Genomic DNA, 17,349 nt, shown 5'->3' on the forward strand with positions numbered 1-17,349 from the left:
TGATGAATTTGTGCCTACCTGGTATCGGGGAGGATGGAGAGAGGAGAGCCAAATAATTGAGAAAAACTACTGAGTGTAACCGAGCATCCCACCCTTGGACCCCAGGACCGGTACAAGTTGGTTCTCAGGCTTGGACTAGGACCAAGGACCAAGGGAGCATGCGCAAGGGAACAGGGTGAACAGTTCATAGTGATGAAGAGGATGGATCCTGTCATAATTAATCATCAGGACCCTCGCCCACAATTAATCTGAAGACACTGCGCTTGCGCGGGCATATTTAAATGAACTTTGAACTCATAATATGAAGCGGGGATAGGTATTAAATATGTATAGGGGCTTTGTCTAACTTTATGCATATGTAATCTGTAACCTAATATAAACTTAGTGAAGTGCCGCTGAGGGTGTGCATGCCTTTGGAGGGGCTACCCCCCATGCACCCCAGCTGGAATAAACACATACCTACTTCATAACTATCTGAGTTGTGGAGTCAATTCCGTGCTTCAGTAGGGTGTCAGAGACTGAAATAGTTCATGCCTCAAACATTGATATAAAGTTTTGCTCATTATAACAAAAGCTGTATAAAGAAGCCGCAACCAAAGAATCCTCCCTTGAAGATACCTGACTGGGACGTTGGACTGAAAGTCAAACTGCTGAGATTAGATAAGGGGAAACCTATTCAATCATCTCAGGCTGAAGGAAAGGAATGCACCCACAAAAGGCCAAACCCACCAGCTGCACTGAGAATCATTTCTGGCTGAGTTTGGGGTGGGGGAGACCACAGCTCACAGAAGCCAGGTTTACACAGACTCCTCCCTGTGGGAGTTCAGGGTGGAGCTGCAGGGTCGGAGGGCTGCAGAAGTCTTTTGTCTTCAGTTAACATGAAACATGGAGAGAGATAAACTGGGTCACCCCTGGCAGGGGCCGAAACAAAGAGTAAGATAAGACTGTGTTTACCTTATGCATAAGTAGTTAACAGCAGAGATTAAGCGAGAAGACTGTTATCTGTAGCCCTTAAGAAATGCAAAACATGTAACCCTGGAAACCGAAGATTTTTGTAATGGCTGAGCTATAGTTGGAAATGGTATAAAAAGATGTGCTTTGTACAATAAAGTGGGCTTTGCATGAACCAAGCTGAGTTCCTGTATCAATCACCGACACCTCCCCAGCTGAGGGGGGAGGAGGAGGTTTTGGGTATGTGGCATAACCTCTGGTCAGATGCAATAAACACCCATCTTCCCTTACACAAACTGGCCCAGCTGTGGAGCCTCCAATGCCACAGGCCACATCCGCGGGACATTCATGTGAGAGGCAGCTGCGGGGATGTCATAATCTATCAAAGACCTTCCAAACCGCTACCCAGAAGCCTTGCACCACGAGACTGCATGTGATGCAACAGAGCCAGAGTCTGCTGTGAGAGACTGCCCCCTCCCCGGGGGGGGGGGGGGACGGGGACATGCCTGGACACTGCCACCTGGCCTAAGTGTATATTAACCCATGGGCTTCTATGCTTTCTGGGGGGACCATCACCACCAAGAAGACCAGCTGGAGAGGATCAACACAACATCGTTGGGATCCGCGGAACGGATGGTGATATTTTCTTTATTCTGTCTCTGTCACTCTTTTCCTGTTCCCCCCACCTATTTTCCTACTTTTCCCTTTCTTTCTTTTCTTCTCTCTCTCTCTCATATTTACTATCAAATAAAACCCATGCTATTGACTGGCATATGGTCTTGTTTGCACCTTAATTCAGGCAGAGGTATTTTCAAAGAACTTTAATAATTGGATCCTAACACGGGGGTCTGTTGGTATGCTGATGACCTGGTACAGTTTGATAATGTGAGGGTGCCAGAAGAGTTTCAGGTTTTGAATTTATCATTTGATCTTCCCAATGAAGCACGGAATAGACTCCACAACTCAGATAGTTATGAAGTAGGTATGTGTTTATTCCAGCTGGGGTGCATGGGGGGTAGCCCCTCCAAAGACATGCACACCCTCAGCAGAACTTCACTAGGTTTATATTAGGTTACAGATTACATATGCATAAAGTTAGACAAAGCCCCTATACATATTCATTATCTATCCCTGCTTCGTATTATAATGAGTTCAAAGTTCATTTAAATATGCTCGCGCAAGCGCAGTGTCTTCAGATTAATTGTGGGCGAGGGTCCTGATGATTAATTATGACATGGTCCATACTCTTCATCACGATGAACTGTTCACCCTGTTCCCTTGTGCATGCTCCCTTGGTCCTTGGTCCACGTCCAAGCCTGAGAACCAACTCGTACCGGTCCTGGGGTCCAAGGGCGGGATGCTTGGTTACACTTGGTAGTTTCTCTCAATTATTTGGCTCTCCTCTCTCCATCCTCCCTGATACCAGGTAAGCACAAATTCATTACGTGAATAATAAATGGATCGCAGCTGGCATATCTTAGTAAATCATTATCCAATCTCTGGCTCTCTAAATCAGTTCAAAAATATTAATATAACTATTATCCAGCTTCTAGCTCTTTTACATTAGTAATTTCTATTTTACGCTAAATCACCAACCACATCCAGCCTGCAGATTTTCTGCCTGTTCAGTATTTTTACTGCTCCTTTGTGCCCTGTCAGCTGGTGTTCACCAATCTTGCCTTTGCCGAAGGTGCTGACCCCCAGCGTGTCCCCCAGCATGTAGTGGCTGATATTCACCCGCCCATCGTGCTTCTGCTTCTCTGCCATGTTCTTCCCCCTCTGCCAGACCACACTGCACGAGCTTACCTAAAACAGAAGCTAGACAAAATTAAGACAATAAAAAGCAGTTAAATTTATTGAAGGGCCTTCAAGGTGCATTTATGGCAGACAAAGCCCACCTGAGGGGCTACATCCAAAATGGATGACAGGTCACGAGTTTTTCACAGAATGACAGAATCACCAGGTTGGAAGAGACCTTCAAGATCACCGAGTCCAACCCATGCCCTACCACCACCTCAACTAAACCATGACACTGAGTGCTACATCCAATCTTTTTTTACACACATCCAGGGATGGTGACTCCACCGCCTCCCCGGGCAGACAATTCCAGAACTTTATCACTCCTTCAGTAAAAACCTTTTCCTAACATCCAACTTAAATTTCCCTTGGCGCAGCCTGAGACTGTGTCCTCTTGTTCTATCAATTGCTGCCTGGAAAAAGAGACCAACCCCCACCTGACAACAACCACCCTTCAGGTAGTTGTAGAGAGTGATAAGGTCTCCTTTGAGTCTTCTTTCCTCCAGGCTAAACGACCCCAGCTCCCTCAGTCGTTCCTCATAGCGCTTGTGTTCCGAGCCCTTTCCCGGCCTCGTCACCCTCCTTTGGACACATTCGAGTGTCTCAATGTTCATCCTGAACTAAGGAGCCCAGAACTGGATGCGGTACTCAAGGTGCGGCCTCACCAGTGCCAAGTACAGAGGAAGAATGACTTCCCTGGTCCTGCTGGCCACACTATTCCTAATACGGGCCAGGATGCCGTTTGCCTTCTTGGCCACTGGGGTGCACTGCTGGCTCACGTTCAGTTGGCTGTCGACCCATACCCCCTGCTCCCTTTCTGCCTGAGCACTGTCCAGACACACTGACGCCTGCCTATATCATTGCAGGGAGTTATTTTGGCCAAAATGCAGGACTCGGCACTTGAACTTGTTAAACATCATCTTATTGGACTCTGCCCATCTATCCAATTGTTCCGGGTCTCTTTGGGGAGCCCTCCTACCTTCTGACAAATCAACATGCACTCCCGGCTTGGTGTCATCTGCAAATTTACTAATAGTAGATTCAATACCCTCATCCATGTCATCAATAAAAATATTAAACAAAACTGGCTCTAGCTCAGAGCCCAGAGGGACACCATTAGTGACTGGCTGTCAACTGGATGCAGCACCATTCACCGCCACTCTGGGCCCAGCCATCTGGCCAGTTCTTAACCTGGTGAAGAGTGCACCTGTCCAAGCTGTGAGCTGCCAGCTTTTCCAGGAATTTACTGTGGGAAATGGTGTCAAAGGCCTTGTTAAAACCAAATAGACAACATCCACAGCCTTTCCCGCATCCACCAGGTGGGTCACCTGGTCATAAAAGGAGATCAGGTTGGTCAAACATGACCTACCCCTCCTAAACCCATGCTGGCTGGGTCTAATCCCCTGGTCATCCTGTAAGTGCTGTGTGATGGCACTCAAAATAAACTGTTCCATGACCTTACCAGGTACTGAGGTTAGACTAACTGGCCTATAATTTCCAGGATCCTCCTTCCTACCCTTTTTGTAAATAGTCGTCACATTGACCAGCTTCCAGTCATCTGGAACCTCACCGGTGAGCCAGGACTGTTTGTCACGGTCCACTCATGAGCAGACGCGTGATGGTTTGTACCAGATACGATCTCAGAGTGCAAAAAGAAAAGAAAACACAAAATCCAACAAGTCAAGGGAGTTAAATTTCAATCCAAAGGGAAACTTTATTAATTTGGCCCGTAAAGCAGCCTGCGATAGAGAAAGAAAGAGAGAAAATTGGGAAATGATGCGGAGGAAAGGGGAGGAAAGGGAAGGAAAGGGGGCTATAGCTACCACCATGGGTCCACAGATGTCTGTCGTCCCTGGGGTCCCGTTCAGTCAGCGTTCCTTGGCCTCTGCAAAGATCGATGTGATCTTTCGGTGGGGAAGATCTTCCGAGTTCAGCCACTCCAGAGCTGTCTTTTATGCTTAGTCCATACACCTGGTCCCTCCTTGCGACCCACCTTTGTTCCCCCTTAATTCTCGTGGAGATATGTCAAACTCCACTTGACAGGGTCAAGGGAGGAGTGTCCGAGGCATGGTCGGCAGGTTTTTCACAATGGGTTTAGGGCAACGGGTGCAAAGCCTTGGTCACATACACGCTTTGGCAGGCACAAGTCCTTTGTTCTGTATCAACTCAGGCAGGTGCAGTCTTCGTTCCGTACCACCTTAGGCAGGTACAAAGCATTCACTCCGTACCAGCTTCAGGTAAGTACAAAGCATTCTCTGCGTAAGTCCTGCACCTGTAGTTTCTGATGAGAAATGTTGAGACAGAACTCGATTCTTGGATCGACCCTTACACCACCCGGTGGCTCAACATTTATCTTCAGGACCAGTTGTCTTCTTTTTGACGAGTCGTCTTCTGGGTGAGTTGTCTTTCTTTGTGATGAATTGTCCTTTGGATGAGTTGTCTTCGGGACCACATGGTGGTAACACTAAGGAAGGGGGGAAGGGGAGATGGGAAGGAAGGGAAACAAGAAAGGAAGGAAATTTTCACATAACCTTTTGCCATGCAGCTTGCTCAATATCAATAGATTTTGGTATATCAATACTGGATATAACACTCAAGGGCTTGCGTGTATTAAATGTGGATGACAAAAGTTTCATTTGCTTGATTATTCGCCAATTAAGTATGTACAAAATTACAGACAGGATGATACTGATTAGGGAAAGGATCAGGAGAACGACAATTGGGTGACACAGCTTGTTCAGAATGCCTGTAGCAGTAGGTGACCACCCAAAAAGTGTGTCCCACCAATTATGTTCTCCATCCCTCTTCACTCTCTTCATAACCTTTTGTAATTTGTCTACATTATGGTGAACTGTTATTAGAGTTTTTTGTTCATTTTTCTTGATCTCCTCTAATATTTGAATATAATCTCAATGCTGCAGCAATTCTTTTGTATGAGTTATGTTCATTCCAATAGATACAGGCGTTAGCTCATGAATCAATGTGAAGTTAGATTTCAGAATTTGGTGGGAAGTGACTGGAGCTGAGTAAGAGAAGTCACACCCCATGATTTCAGTAAAATTACAGACACAAAAATTCGTATGATTATTGGTATAAGCGATTACATTTCCTACTGTGATATTACTACAAACAGTTCTTAAGCATACACAACTCTTGCCAATGTAAATTATTACAGTTTCAGGGTTAATTTCAGGACGAATTTCAAAATGGCAACCCTTTTGGTCAGTGTCTAAACAAAAGTCTCATGTTCTGATGGTGTTACTTTCACAGATAATTCCTAGTTGTTCCCGCACAATGCAGGATTCCAGGTCTATTGTTTGCCATTTATCATTCACCTTTTGGGCCCATGCTCTATGCTCGAAAGGATAGAGTATAGTCCCATTGTGATTCAAGCCTAATGCAAAAACAGGATAAATCATAGATACTGAAGCATTGTGAATAGTTAACACATATGTGGCTAGCACAGGTCTTTCCCATGAGAATTTTCTCCCGTGTTTTATAAACAAAGATAAAGTTTGGATGTTATTTAAACAGTGTCTCGAGATTTGGACAGTTCAGGCCTAGGGGGAGGTTTCTGACTGACCAATCTGGGTGACCTCTGAAAAGTCTATATAAGTTGGAATCAAAATAATAAATCTCTCTTTTCTATGCCACGCTGAGAATCCGGGTCTTTTTCTCTGCTAGCAGCTCAACAGCGACATACATAAGCTGTAGCAGTGTTACTAACAGGATCATAGGTAAAATTTACTAACTTCCACCATGATTGGAGGTTCTTTTCAAAATTGTTAGCACTATCCCAAACTATTTTACAGATTTCTGTAGGAAAAATGCCTTCTTCTCCTTCTCTTATAATAGATGCGGCCACTGATTGCATCCACAATTGAGCTTGAATGCAACTGAGAGCCAAAGAAATATTACTTTGGGCCACACCGAGTGTGTCTAGAATCAGTTCATGATCTTTTATGTTTATTTTTTCCCATTTCGGTAACACATTGGACAGTAGCCACTGATGCGTTCCCAAAGCCAAAAGGGAAGATTGTAAAGGCTGTTGCATTTTTGTCAGATCGAAGGTTGTAGTAGCCAATTTGTTCAATAACACCTCTGAATCAATGCTATTTAGAACCCCCAATCCAGTTCCCAAAATACCAGTCAGTTCTCTCGATGCTCATCTCCGAAAAGATCTACGTAGCCAGGTGGTCCATCCCTCATAAGAGGTGTGTAAAAAGGGAGAACAGGCAGGTTGAATTTCTGAGATATTATTTTGCATTAGTAATTCAACCTTTTTTAGAGACCATTCTGGTTTAAATATCATTTGTTGTTGGCCAGTGTTTCCAATCACAAAGGGTCCAACTTCATAGATTTTTGGTTGAAGTGTTAATTTGGGAGGAATCGTAGGCTTTGAAACTTCTATTATTAATTCTCCCCAATATTTGGTGTCATTTTTTCCACACATAACATTATGAGAAAATTTTACTGCAGTGAAATTTAACCAACAGTCCAAATTTTGAGTTCTGCATGATAGGATAGAGCCATGTGGTCCAATACCATAGCTGTTTACTGGTTCGGTGAGAGATTCAGCCATTAATCGGCATCTTATATAGATGTCATCACCCTGAGTAATGACAAAAAAGGGTGTTTCCTTATTGTTTAAATCAAGGGAAATATCTTTATTTTGGTGTGTGAGTATTGCTACTAGGTTTGGTTTAGTCACAGCATTTATTTTGAACTTCTGGTTTAAACCTGATAATGGTGGTTTCTTTGGGTCAAATACCCACTCGCACACCACATAGAAAGAATTAACCATAGTAAAATTGAACCAGCAATCACCTTGCTCTTCCTGACAAGATTTGATAATTTCTACATTAATATTACTCGGGTCCACAGGAGTATAGTTGTCTGTAAATTTCTGGCGGCAATACAAGGAAAAAGCATCTTGTTTAGTACATTACCAATCTTTAGTAGGACATATTTCTTTTGAAATGCTGGGACGAATTTTGGATGTCATATTGAAATCTGTAAAATAACCACGAACTGAAATATAAGAGGCTTTTTCATTTTGAAAACCAGGTTCTACTTTTCTGCATCCCACTTGAATTTTTTCATCAATAAAACCAGGTAGGGTTCTAATCCACTCATTCTTATCCCAACCCCACTCGGATGAATGGTAAATTTCGTCATCATGCATTACGACTACAGCCAAATTTGGACATCTGTTTTTAGGATAGTTCCCAAAAGAGCTAGAATATCCCACAAAAGCTTGAGACCAAGGCCGTTCATTATTATTTTGGTTACAGGTAAAAGGTGTAATGCAGAAAAGAAGAAGCAACCTAATCAAAATTTTGTAGGTAATTTTCAGATTCGAGTCTTTAATTTTTATTCATATTTCTTCTATAGGAGTTCTTGAAGTCCCATGGGGTTCTCCTGCAAAAACAAATAATAGAAAGCTTGCCTTTTTCAGGTAAAAAAGAAATTAAAATGATGGAGTAATCCAGCGGGTATTAATTTTAAGTTCCTTTCCCAGGACATTGGTGGCTATCCATACATGTTTATTTAAAGGGGTCTTTAGTACCAATGGTACACTTCCCACTGTAGGGAGTTCCACCAGAACTGGCTGACCTGAGAAACAGGATGATTCTTTAGAATCATCAGGTTCTTTCACAGATGGAGTTAGAGTAGGAGCTTTTGGGCAAAAAGCAGTGATCTTTGGACATCCATTTACCCCCCAACGATCATTTACACCTTTGACAGCTTCCCACAATCGGACATCCCAATTCCCCTCATGGGGTTTCAGGAGTCTTTTTAGGAGACCATTGGTCCTTTCTACTATTCCATTAGCTTGAAGGTAGTAGGGGGTATGGAAAACCCACTTAATTCCTTCAGTCTTTGCCCCTTCTTGTACCACCTTGGCAGAGAAGTGAGAGCCATTATCAGACTGTATTTCCTGGGGTTTTGGAAAAGTTCCAAACCATTCTTTCAGTGCTTTCACGGTGTTGTCTCCTGTAGCCCTTTTAAAAGCTTCAGCTTGGACTAAACCTGATGTAATTTCAACACCAACTAGCACAAAATGTTTTCCTCCTGATCTTTTAAAGAGACCTATATAATCCACCTGCCAAGGCATCCCATAAGCCTTTACCTTTTCTCAAATGCAAAGGATCATCCTCTAGGGAATGCCTTTCGAGTTGTGATCAACATTGCTCACAGGCTGATATACAGGTTTTGCACATCTCTCTGGTAACTGGCCAGCCACGAGCGAGGGCTTCTCGATACAAGTCTTTGGCACCAGTGTGCTTACGCTTAACATGCAGCCACTCAAGTAAGCACTCCCAATTCTCAGAGGTTTGTTCTTCTTTCATAGGAGCAAGTCTAGCCAGTTCATCAGCTTTGTTATTCCACTCTCCTGCAGTACTCCCATCTATCTGATGTGAAGCAACCCAGCCTACAGCGAAGTTGCCTTGGCTAGCAATTCTCAGAATCTCTTGCCACTTTTCCTTTTGCCACACTGGTACTCTGTTTACCTCCCATTCATTTTGTTCCCAAAAAGGAAGCCATTCAGTACATCCTTTAAACACAGCATATGAATCTGTATAGATATGAACAGGAGAAGGGTTTTGGGCTTCTCGTTGGAAAACACTCCACACTGCAATTAGTTCACCTACTTGAGCACTACCCAGTCCTTCGGTGATAATTTGTTCATCAGAGGAAGTGTGAAGAGCAACTGCTCTATATTTCCACGCTTTCCCTTCTCTTTTGGCAGAAGCATCAGTAAACCAAGCATTTACTGTTTGGTCTTGGGAAAAAGGAGGGGCCACCCGGATGACTGAGGCAGGTTTGCCTTGGCTGATGTCCAGATTCTCTGTTTCTTGGATAGAAAGGTTCTTGGGGGCTCCTTCTGCCACAGAAAACACATTGCAATAATGCTCAATCTGTGCATACCATTTTCGTACGGAGGCTTTCTGTACAACTCCTTCAGGGGGAGGAGTTCCAGCAGTGATTGTTCTTATTACTTTGAAGGGGCCTCTTAACACAATTGGTTGATTATGTGCTATTTTCTCTACTTCAATGAAAGCCAGGCTTACCACAAACAAACCTTTCTCCCAAAGAGTATACCTTTTCTCAGCATCCTTAAAACTGCGAGAATAAAATCCCACAGGTCAAGTTGGACCCTCGGGACCCCATTGCCATAAATGTACTGACAACTCTGATGAGGAAAAACCCCATTCTACCTGAAAAGGGTCTGTAGGATGGATAGGTCCCAAGGCTTGGTGTGCAGTAGCTTCAAAAATCAGCAGTTGTAGTGCTTCATCTTGGACAGAAGTCCATTCCCACTTGGCACCTTTCCTGAGCAAATCATAAAGGGGTCTAGCAACAATGGAAAAGTCTGGGATGTGTTTTCTCCAAAACACTAAGAGACCTAAAGCATGTTGAAGCTCCTTTTTAGACCGAGGCATTTTAATTTGATCTAAGGAGGTGAGAGTGTCAGGTGGGATACAGGTCATTTCTCCTTTCCACCATATACCCAGAAATTTTACTTCTTGGGAGGGTTTTTGGACTTTCTCTGGGGGAATTTGCAATCCCAGATTTTCTAGATGGGAAATTATATTCTGTTGAGTTTCCTCTACCCTCTCTATTTTATCTCCCCCTACTAATACATCGTCGATGTGTTGATAGACAGCAATGTCTTCAGGTTTTGGGATTTGCTCCAGCTCCGAGGCTAAAGCATGATGTGCCAATGTAGGGGAATGTTTATACCCCTGGGGGAGTCGGGTGAAAGTATATTGCTGCCCTTCCCAAGTGAAAGCAAAACGATCCTTATCTTCTGGTCGCAATGGTACCATAAAAAACATGTCCTTGACATCTATGGTTGCCATGATTGGATGAGCCTGTTCTTGAATAGATGTTACCAGTTCTGCTAAATTTGGGACTGCAGCAGTCAGAGGAACAGTGTTGGCATTTAGCCTTCGGAAATCAACTGTAAGTCGCCACTTCCCGTTAGGCTTTTTTACAGGCCACACTGGGGAGTTGTAAGGACAATGTGTATTTATCACAACTCCCTGTTCTTTCATTTCTTGTATTACTGGTTTTATACCTTCCTTGGCTCCCAAAGGAAGGGGATACTGTTTGACATTAGTGATCTTGCTAAACGGTAGTGGTGGAGCTTCTTGCAACAATCTGATGTGAAGTTGTGGTATTCCAAAAGACCAGAGTAGTCCTTCTGTATCTTCCCACTGTCTCCCCTTAAGGACATCTATCCCTAACAAGTTGAAAGGAATGTTACCAATCACCATTACAATAGTAATTGAGCTCTCCTCCCCCGGTAGGGTTAACTTTACCTGAGTGACATTCATGATCTCCCTTGATCCCAAAGCATTAAGCACAGATAGATTCCACTTTAAGGGAGAAACTCCACACCTCTTGGCATCTTCCTCAGTCAGGGCAGAAATTTGTGCACCTGTATCAATTAAAAAGGTCACTGGTGCATGTTTGGGACCCACAATAGCTGTGATTAACACATCTCCTTTTTCTGTTTTAGTGAGCTGTCTAATATAAATCCATTCTCCATTTCCCTGCCCACCACTAGGAAATGGAGATTCTAGTTTCCCTGTTCTAGGGAAAAAGTGTGTTTTAATGTCTTGTCTGCAATCTCAGTGAAAGGGGGGGCAGAAGCTGTGACGGGTGCACTTTCTTTCACAGAGGAAGGTGGTTTTGTCACACGCCACTGAGTTACCAGTTTGCACAATTTTTCTAAAGGCAAACCATCCATCAAATCTCTAGGAATTCCTTTTTTAAGCCCTAAATGCCACCAATCAAGTTGGGCCAAAACAGGTTTAGGTTGTGAAAGTTCCTTGGCAGCATCCATAGTTTTGCTGGGGCAGGGCAGTGCATTTTTAACTCCTACTTGCTGGATACCTCTTGATCTCTCTTTTAGAGGCTTTATCAGACAGTATTTTCTACTGTAGTCAACTAATTCTTGTGCTACCTCCACCCATGTCCAGACTTTAGGTCTAGGGTGAGGTCTGTTACCTGGCGGGGCTGGTGTTGAAAAGTCAGAGGAATTAGCGTAAGAGTCTGGATCAGTACTGCCTGTATTTCTGCTATTATCACCTCTGCGCATAAAACTTTCCAATCTTTCCACCGGACCCATTGATGCTATGGTTCTCTGAAGACTTATCCCCGTGGCTTTGAGTGACTCGGGGAGTCCCCTTATTAAAGGAGTCATAATTTCAGGGTTAACAGGTAACATCATTGGTGATTCGCATCCAGGAATTAATTTTCTCTCATGTATCATTTGTAGGCAAGCAGCTTTATGTACACTTTCTAGTAATTGGTCAGCTGTGCCTATTATTGCCAAGGGGTCTCCCCTGTCCAGAGGGTTTAACCCTCCAGCCCAGTAAGCAGCCCGCTGAGTTAGAGACCATGGGGCACGGGGATCACCTGTTGTTAAGAAAACTCTGTGGCCCTAATAACCCTCAGCCTCCTTTTCACTCAATTGTATTTGGTCACCCCCAGTTAAAGACACACGCCACATGTATTCTGTTTCAGATTCTTTGATAAGATGCCCATATTCCCTTTTTAACTTTGCCAGTTCAGTGGCAGAATAGGGTGTTTCTTTGGTGGTTATGTGGGGGTCTGTATCTTCATCATTAAGGTAAGAAAATTCAGTTTTGATTAAGGGTCTTAAATTAGGAGGATTTTCATCAAGTTTTTTCATCTGTTCTAATTCTTTTTGTGGATATATCGGGTTAATTGATCCCGATGATACTGTGTTTTGTGAACTAGTGTTCTGTGAATTAGTGGTATTCATAATATGATTAATTTCAAGAGCAACCCATAATGAATGGTTTTCTTCCTTTTGGCGCTCTAATTCCTTTTCTAGATTGGAGATTATTTCTTGGTGATAATGCATCATGTTTTCTAAGGATTCTATGATTTTTTCTTCATTACTACGCTGCTTATGATGGTCTTCAATGGCTGCAATCAAGCTGGCACCCAAAACAGAACAGATTATTGTCCTGCTTTTTCCTGGTAGTAAAAACTTAACCTTAGCCTCATTCTGTAGCAGAGAAATCCGATCTACTATACTCTGCATATTTTTCCAATTCTCTCAAGCCCAATCTTCCCCAATAGGAGAGGGTCGAGCACCATATTTAGCCAAAAATGTAAATACATCTCTATCATCAACCAACTGAGAATCTCTCTTCTCCTGTTTGCCAGGCATCTTTTTCCTTATCCTGAATCAGAAACAAAACAACAACAAAAACAACTCAAATCCACTGGAGAAACATTTTTCTCTATCCTGATTTAGAAAGCAGACAACTTCAAAACAATACAACAACAAAAAACAGCTCAAAATCTATCCTGAAACAAAACAACTTCAAAAACAATACAAAAACAGCAGCTCAAAATTCACTTGAGAAACAAATTCTCTATCCTGAAACAAAACAACTTCAAAAACAACAAAAACAGCTCAAATCTACTTGAGAAAGTTAGATACTTGCCAATGGCCACTCTTACCCTTTCTCAGGTGTCACTAAAACAAAAATTTAACTCCCTTTTTTGCACTCTAAGTTCTGATAGCCGGAATCCCAATAGAGTCCTCAAAATGAGTTTTGAGGGTTTTTGCCCCTCGGCCTCTATCAGGATCCTGTCTGTGACGCCAATTTATGTCACGGTCCACTCATGAGCAGACGCGTGATGGTTTGTACCAGATACGATCTCAGAGTGTAAAAAGAAAAGAAAACAAAATCCAACAAGTCAAGGGAGTTAAATTTCAATCCAAGGGGGAACTTTATTAATTTGGCCCATAAAGCAGCCTGCGATAGAGAGAGAAAGAGAGAAAATTGGGAAATGATGGGGAGGAAAGGGAAGGAAAGGGGGCTATAGCTACCACCATGGGTCCACAGATGTCTGTCGTCCCTGGGGTCCCGTTCAGTCAGCGTTCCTTGGCCTCTGCAAAGATCGATGTGATCTTTCGGTGGGGAAGATCTTCCGAGTTCAGCCACTCCAGAGCTGTCTTTTATGCTTAGTCCATACACCTGGTCCCTCCTTGCGACCCACCTTTGCTCCCCCTTAATTCTCATGGAGATATGTCAAACTCCACTTGACAGGGTCAAGGGAGGAGTGTCCAAGGCATGGTCGGCAGGTTTTTCACAATGGGTTTAGGGCAACGGGTGCAAAGCCTTCGTCACATACACGCTTTGGCAGGCACAAGGCCTTTGTTCTGTATCAACTCAGGCAGGTGCAAAGTCTTCATTCCGTTACACCTTAGGCAGGTACAAAGCATTCACTCCGTACCACCTTAGGCGGGCACAAAGCATTCGCTCCGTACCAGCTTCAGGTAAGTACAAAGCATTCTCTGCGTAAGTCCTGCACCTGTAGTTTCTGATGAGAAATATTGAGACAGAACTCGATTCTTGGATTGACCCTTACACTGTTGGTAAACAATGGAGAGCGGCTTCGCAAGCTCATCTGCCGGCTCCCTCATCACCCTGGGATAGATCCCATCTGGTCCCATAGATTTATGAACATCCAGGTGGCTCAGCAGTTCTCTGACTGCTTCCTCCTGGATAACAGGGGCACCATCCTGCTCCCTGACACCATCTACCAGTGTGGGAAGACGGTCGTCCTGAGGACAAACCGTCTTTCTGATAAGGACCAAGGAGGCAAAGAAGGGGTTAAACACTTCTGCCTTCTCCCCATCTGCGGTCACTAAATTGCCTCCCACATCCAGTAGAGAACCATGATTGTTCTTACCTTTCCTTTTGCCATTAATATATTTGTAAAAACATTTTTTATTATCCTTCACAAAAGTTGCCAAATTAAGTTCTAACTGAGCTTTGGCCTCTCTAATTTTTTTCCTATGTGCCCTAATGAACCCCTCAAATATTTCCTGAGATACCTGACCCTCCTTCCAAAGATGATACATCCTCTTTTTATTCCTTAGTTCCTTCATAAGCTCCTTGCCCATCCAGGCTGGACATTTACCTCATCAACTCATCTTTTGGCACACCGTAACGGTCTGTTCCTGTGCCCTCGAGATCTTTATATTGAAGCACACCCACCCTTCCTGAACGCCTTTATTTTTAAGGACTGCTTCCCAAGGAACTCTCCGAATAAGTCTCCTGAATAGGCCAAAGTCTGCCCTCCGGAAGTCTAGTTTTATTGCTGCCCCTCCTGATTTCACCAAATATTGAAAACTCTATAATTTCATTATCATTATGCCCTAGATGACCTCCAATCACCACATCTCCCACCAGCCCATCTTTATTAGCAAAATGCCTTCCCCTTAATCCTTACCCATAGGCATTCAACTTCATCATCATTAGTTTCAATTTCCATGGCATCAAAAGCCTCCCTAATATAGAGGGCTACCCCTCCACCTCTTCTCCCTCTCCTGTCTCTTCTGAAGAGCTTGTAGCCATCCATTGCAGCGCTCCAGTTATGTGAGTCATCCCACCATGTTTCTGTGATGACGACTACATCATAGCTTCGCTGCTGTACCCTGGCTTCCAGCTCTTCTTGTTTATTACCCATGCTGCGTACATTAGTATACATGCACTTCAGATGGGCTGCTAATTTTAACCCTTGACTCTGGCTTACCACCCTTGGGCTTGCTTCTGGAGAGCCCAGTTGCATCCTCTTCCCCCTTCAAACCTAGTTTAAAGCCCCCTCAGTGAGTTCTGCCAGTTCATGGGCTAAAATCCTTTTGCTCTTAGCAGATAGATGGAGCCTGTCTGGCTTCACCAGGCCAGGTGCTGTGAAAATTGCCCCATAATCAAAAAACCCAAAATTTTGCCGATGACACCGACCCTTGAGCCACTTGTTGATAATGTGGGCTCTCCCGCTCCTTTCATTGTTTGTCTCTGCTACCAAAGGGACCAAGCAAAACACTATTTGTGCTCCTGCCCTATCGACCACTCAAACCAGTGCCCTGAAGTCCCTTTTAATTGCCCTGGTGCTCTTCTTTTCAATCTCATCACTGCCAGCCTGGAGTATCGACAATGGGTAATAATCAGAGGGATGAATCAGCCCAGGGAGTCTCTCCGTAATATCCCGTACCCGGGCCCCAGGGAGGCTACGGACCTCCTTGTGGGATGGGTCCGGTTGACACACAGGGCCCTCTATTCCCCTCAGAAGAGAGTCGCCTACCATGACGACCCTTCTTTTCTTTATAATGCTAGAGGTAATGATCCATCCGACAGGCGAAGTAGAATTGGGAGGTTCACTGGACAGATTATTTTCTTCTATGCCATCTGGCTGACCCTCCTCATCCAGGGCCTCATACCTATTCTGGTGGCACCTGGGTAGGCGATGGGTGTTGGAAGGAATTTTTATTACCTCCCTGAATAGGAACCCATTTCCACTCCCTTTCATCCACCAGATGTTCTCCTATTGCCTGACAGTAGGAGGCATGGGAGTCCTCTGACTCTTGGGGGGCTTCTCTCAAGGATGGAAGGTTGAAGCTCCACCAGTCTATTTCCCTTTCACTTTCTCTAATGCTCCTTAGTCTTTCTACTTCCTCCTTAAGCTCAGCCACCAGAGAAAGGAGATTGTTCACCTGTTCACACCTCAGACAGGCATCTTTTACAACATCCCCTGGTACTACTGACAAGCTCAAACACTCCTCACAGGAAAGGGTCTGGACAGACTCATCCTTCTTGGAGGGTTCTGTTTGGCTAGGTACACTTTTAGTAGCTGTAGCTTTTTGTTGTAACGTGTGTCCTGCCTGTCCCTGACCCCGCCCCCCTGACCCCTTCTGACTGGATGTGAGTCAGGACCGCCCCCCATCCCTAGAGATAAAATCCCCAGCAAGATCCGGAACAGCCTCTTTGGCTCTGGGCTCATATGGAACCTGCACCCTCCCTTGCCTTCCCTTCCCCCTCCCCAGTCTCCCCATTCCTCCCCTGTTTTCCTCAATAAAAACACCATGCAGACCAGGAACCAAACAGCTGCCTTTCTAAACCTGCAACGCTTCTACAAGAACCGCGTCTGACCAGCCCCACAGCTCGTGGCCATGGAATGACCATCCTGCGTGTTCCGGTTCTAGGGCAGCCCTCCCCCGCAGCAGGGGAGAGCTGCCTTCAGGTTTTGCACTGCTGCAAATGGTGGAGAATGCGGGCAGCGGTAAGAACTTGCCTACACGCCGGGGAGCAGCGGAGCCCGCGGGAGCTGGGGGGCGGCGGGAGCCGGCGGCGCTCGGGGAACGGCGGGGCCAGCGGCACGGCCGCGCCGGGCCGGACCGAGCTGGCCGCCGGCCCGCGGGGCCCACGCCTCCCCGCCAGCCCGCGCGGGGCTGCGGCGGAGCGGCGAACACACGGCAGGGAGCCGCCGACGCGGCGGGACGCTGCCTGCGCTGCAGACGGAGACCACCCTGGCCGCGTGGCCCGCACATGGGCGCCGCCATCTTGTGAGCCGCCATTTTGTGTCGCGGGCGCCCCTCCCCGGCGAGACCAACTCTGCACAGCCAAACACCATCTCTGCTGTGCAGCACACGCGGTGGCCGCGAGCTGTGAGACTCTCTAAAGACACAGGCGAGTCCCAAGAAGAGGACCCTGAAGGGACTTGTAGAAAGCTTGTGAAGTCTGTATTGAGTTGCTGAGGATA

At 45.1% G+C, this 17,349-nt stretch overlaps 3 pseudogenes; all 3 read right to left on the bottom strand.

Annotated features, from left to right (window-relative positions):
- Positions 1 to 5,270: 5,270 nt before the first annotated feature.
- On the bottom strand, positions 5,271 to 6,182 carry LOC146425476 (uncharacterized; annotated as a pseudogene).
- Positions 6,183 to 6,436: 254 nt separating this feature from the next.
- LOC146425477 (uncharacterized) lies at positions 6,437 to 7,658 on the bottom strand (annotated as a pseudogene).
- A 3,513-nt stretch (positions 7,659 to 11,171) lies between these two features.
- On the bottom strand, positions 11,172 to 12,547 carry LOC146425478 (uncharacterized; annotated as a pseudogene).
- Between the last annotated feature and the right edge of the window lie 4,802 nt (positions 12,548 to 17,349).

The sequence above is a fragment of the Lichenostomus cassidix genome, chromosome W (genome assembly GCF_008360975.1).
Source record: "Lichenostomus cassidix isolate B80296 chromosome W, HeHo_3.0, whole genome shotgun sequence".
In the NCBI taxonomy this organism is placed as follows: domain Eukaryota; kingdom Metazoa; phylum Chordata; class Aves; order Passeriformes; family Meliphagidae; genus Lichenostomus; species Lichenostomus cassidix.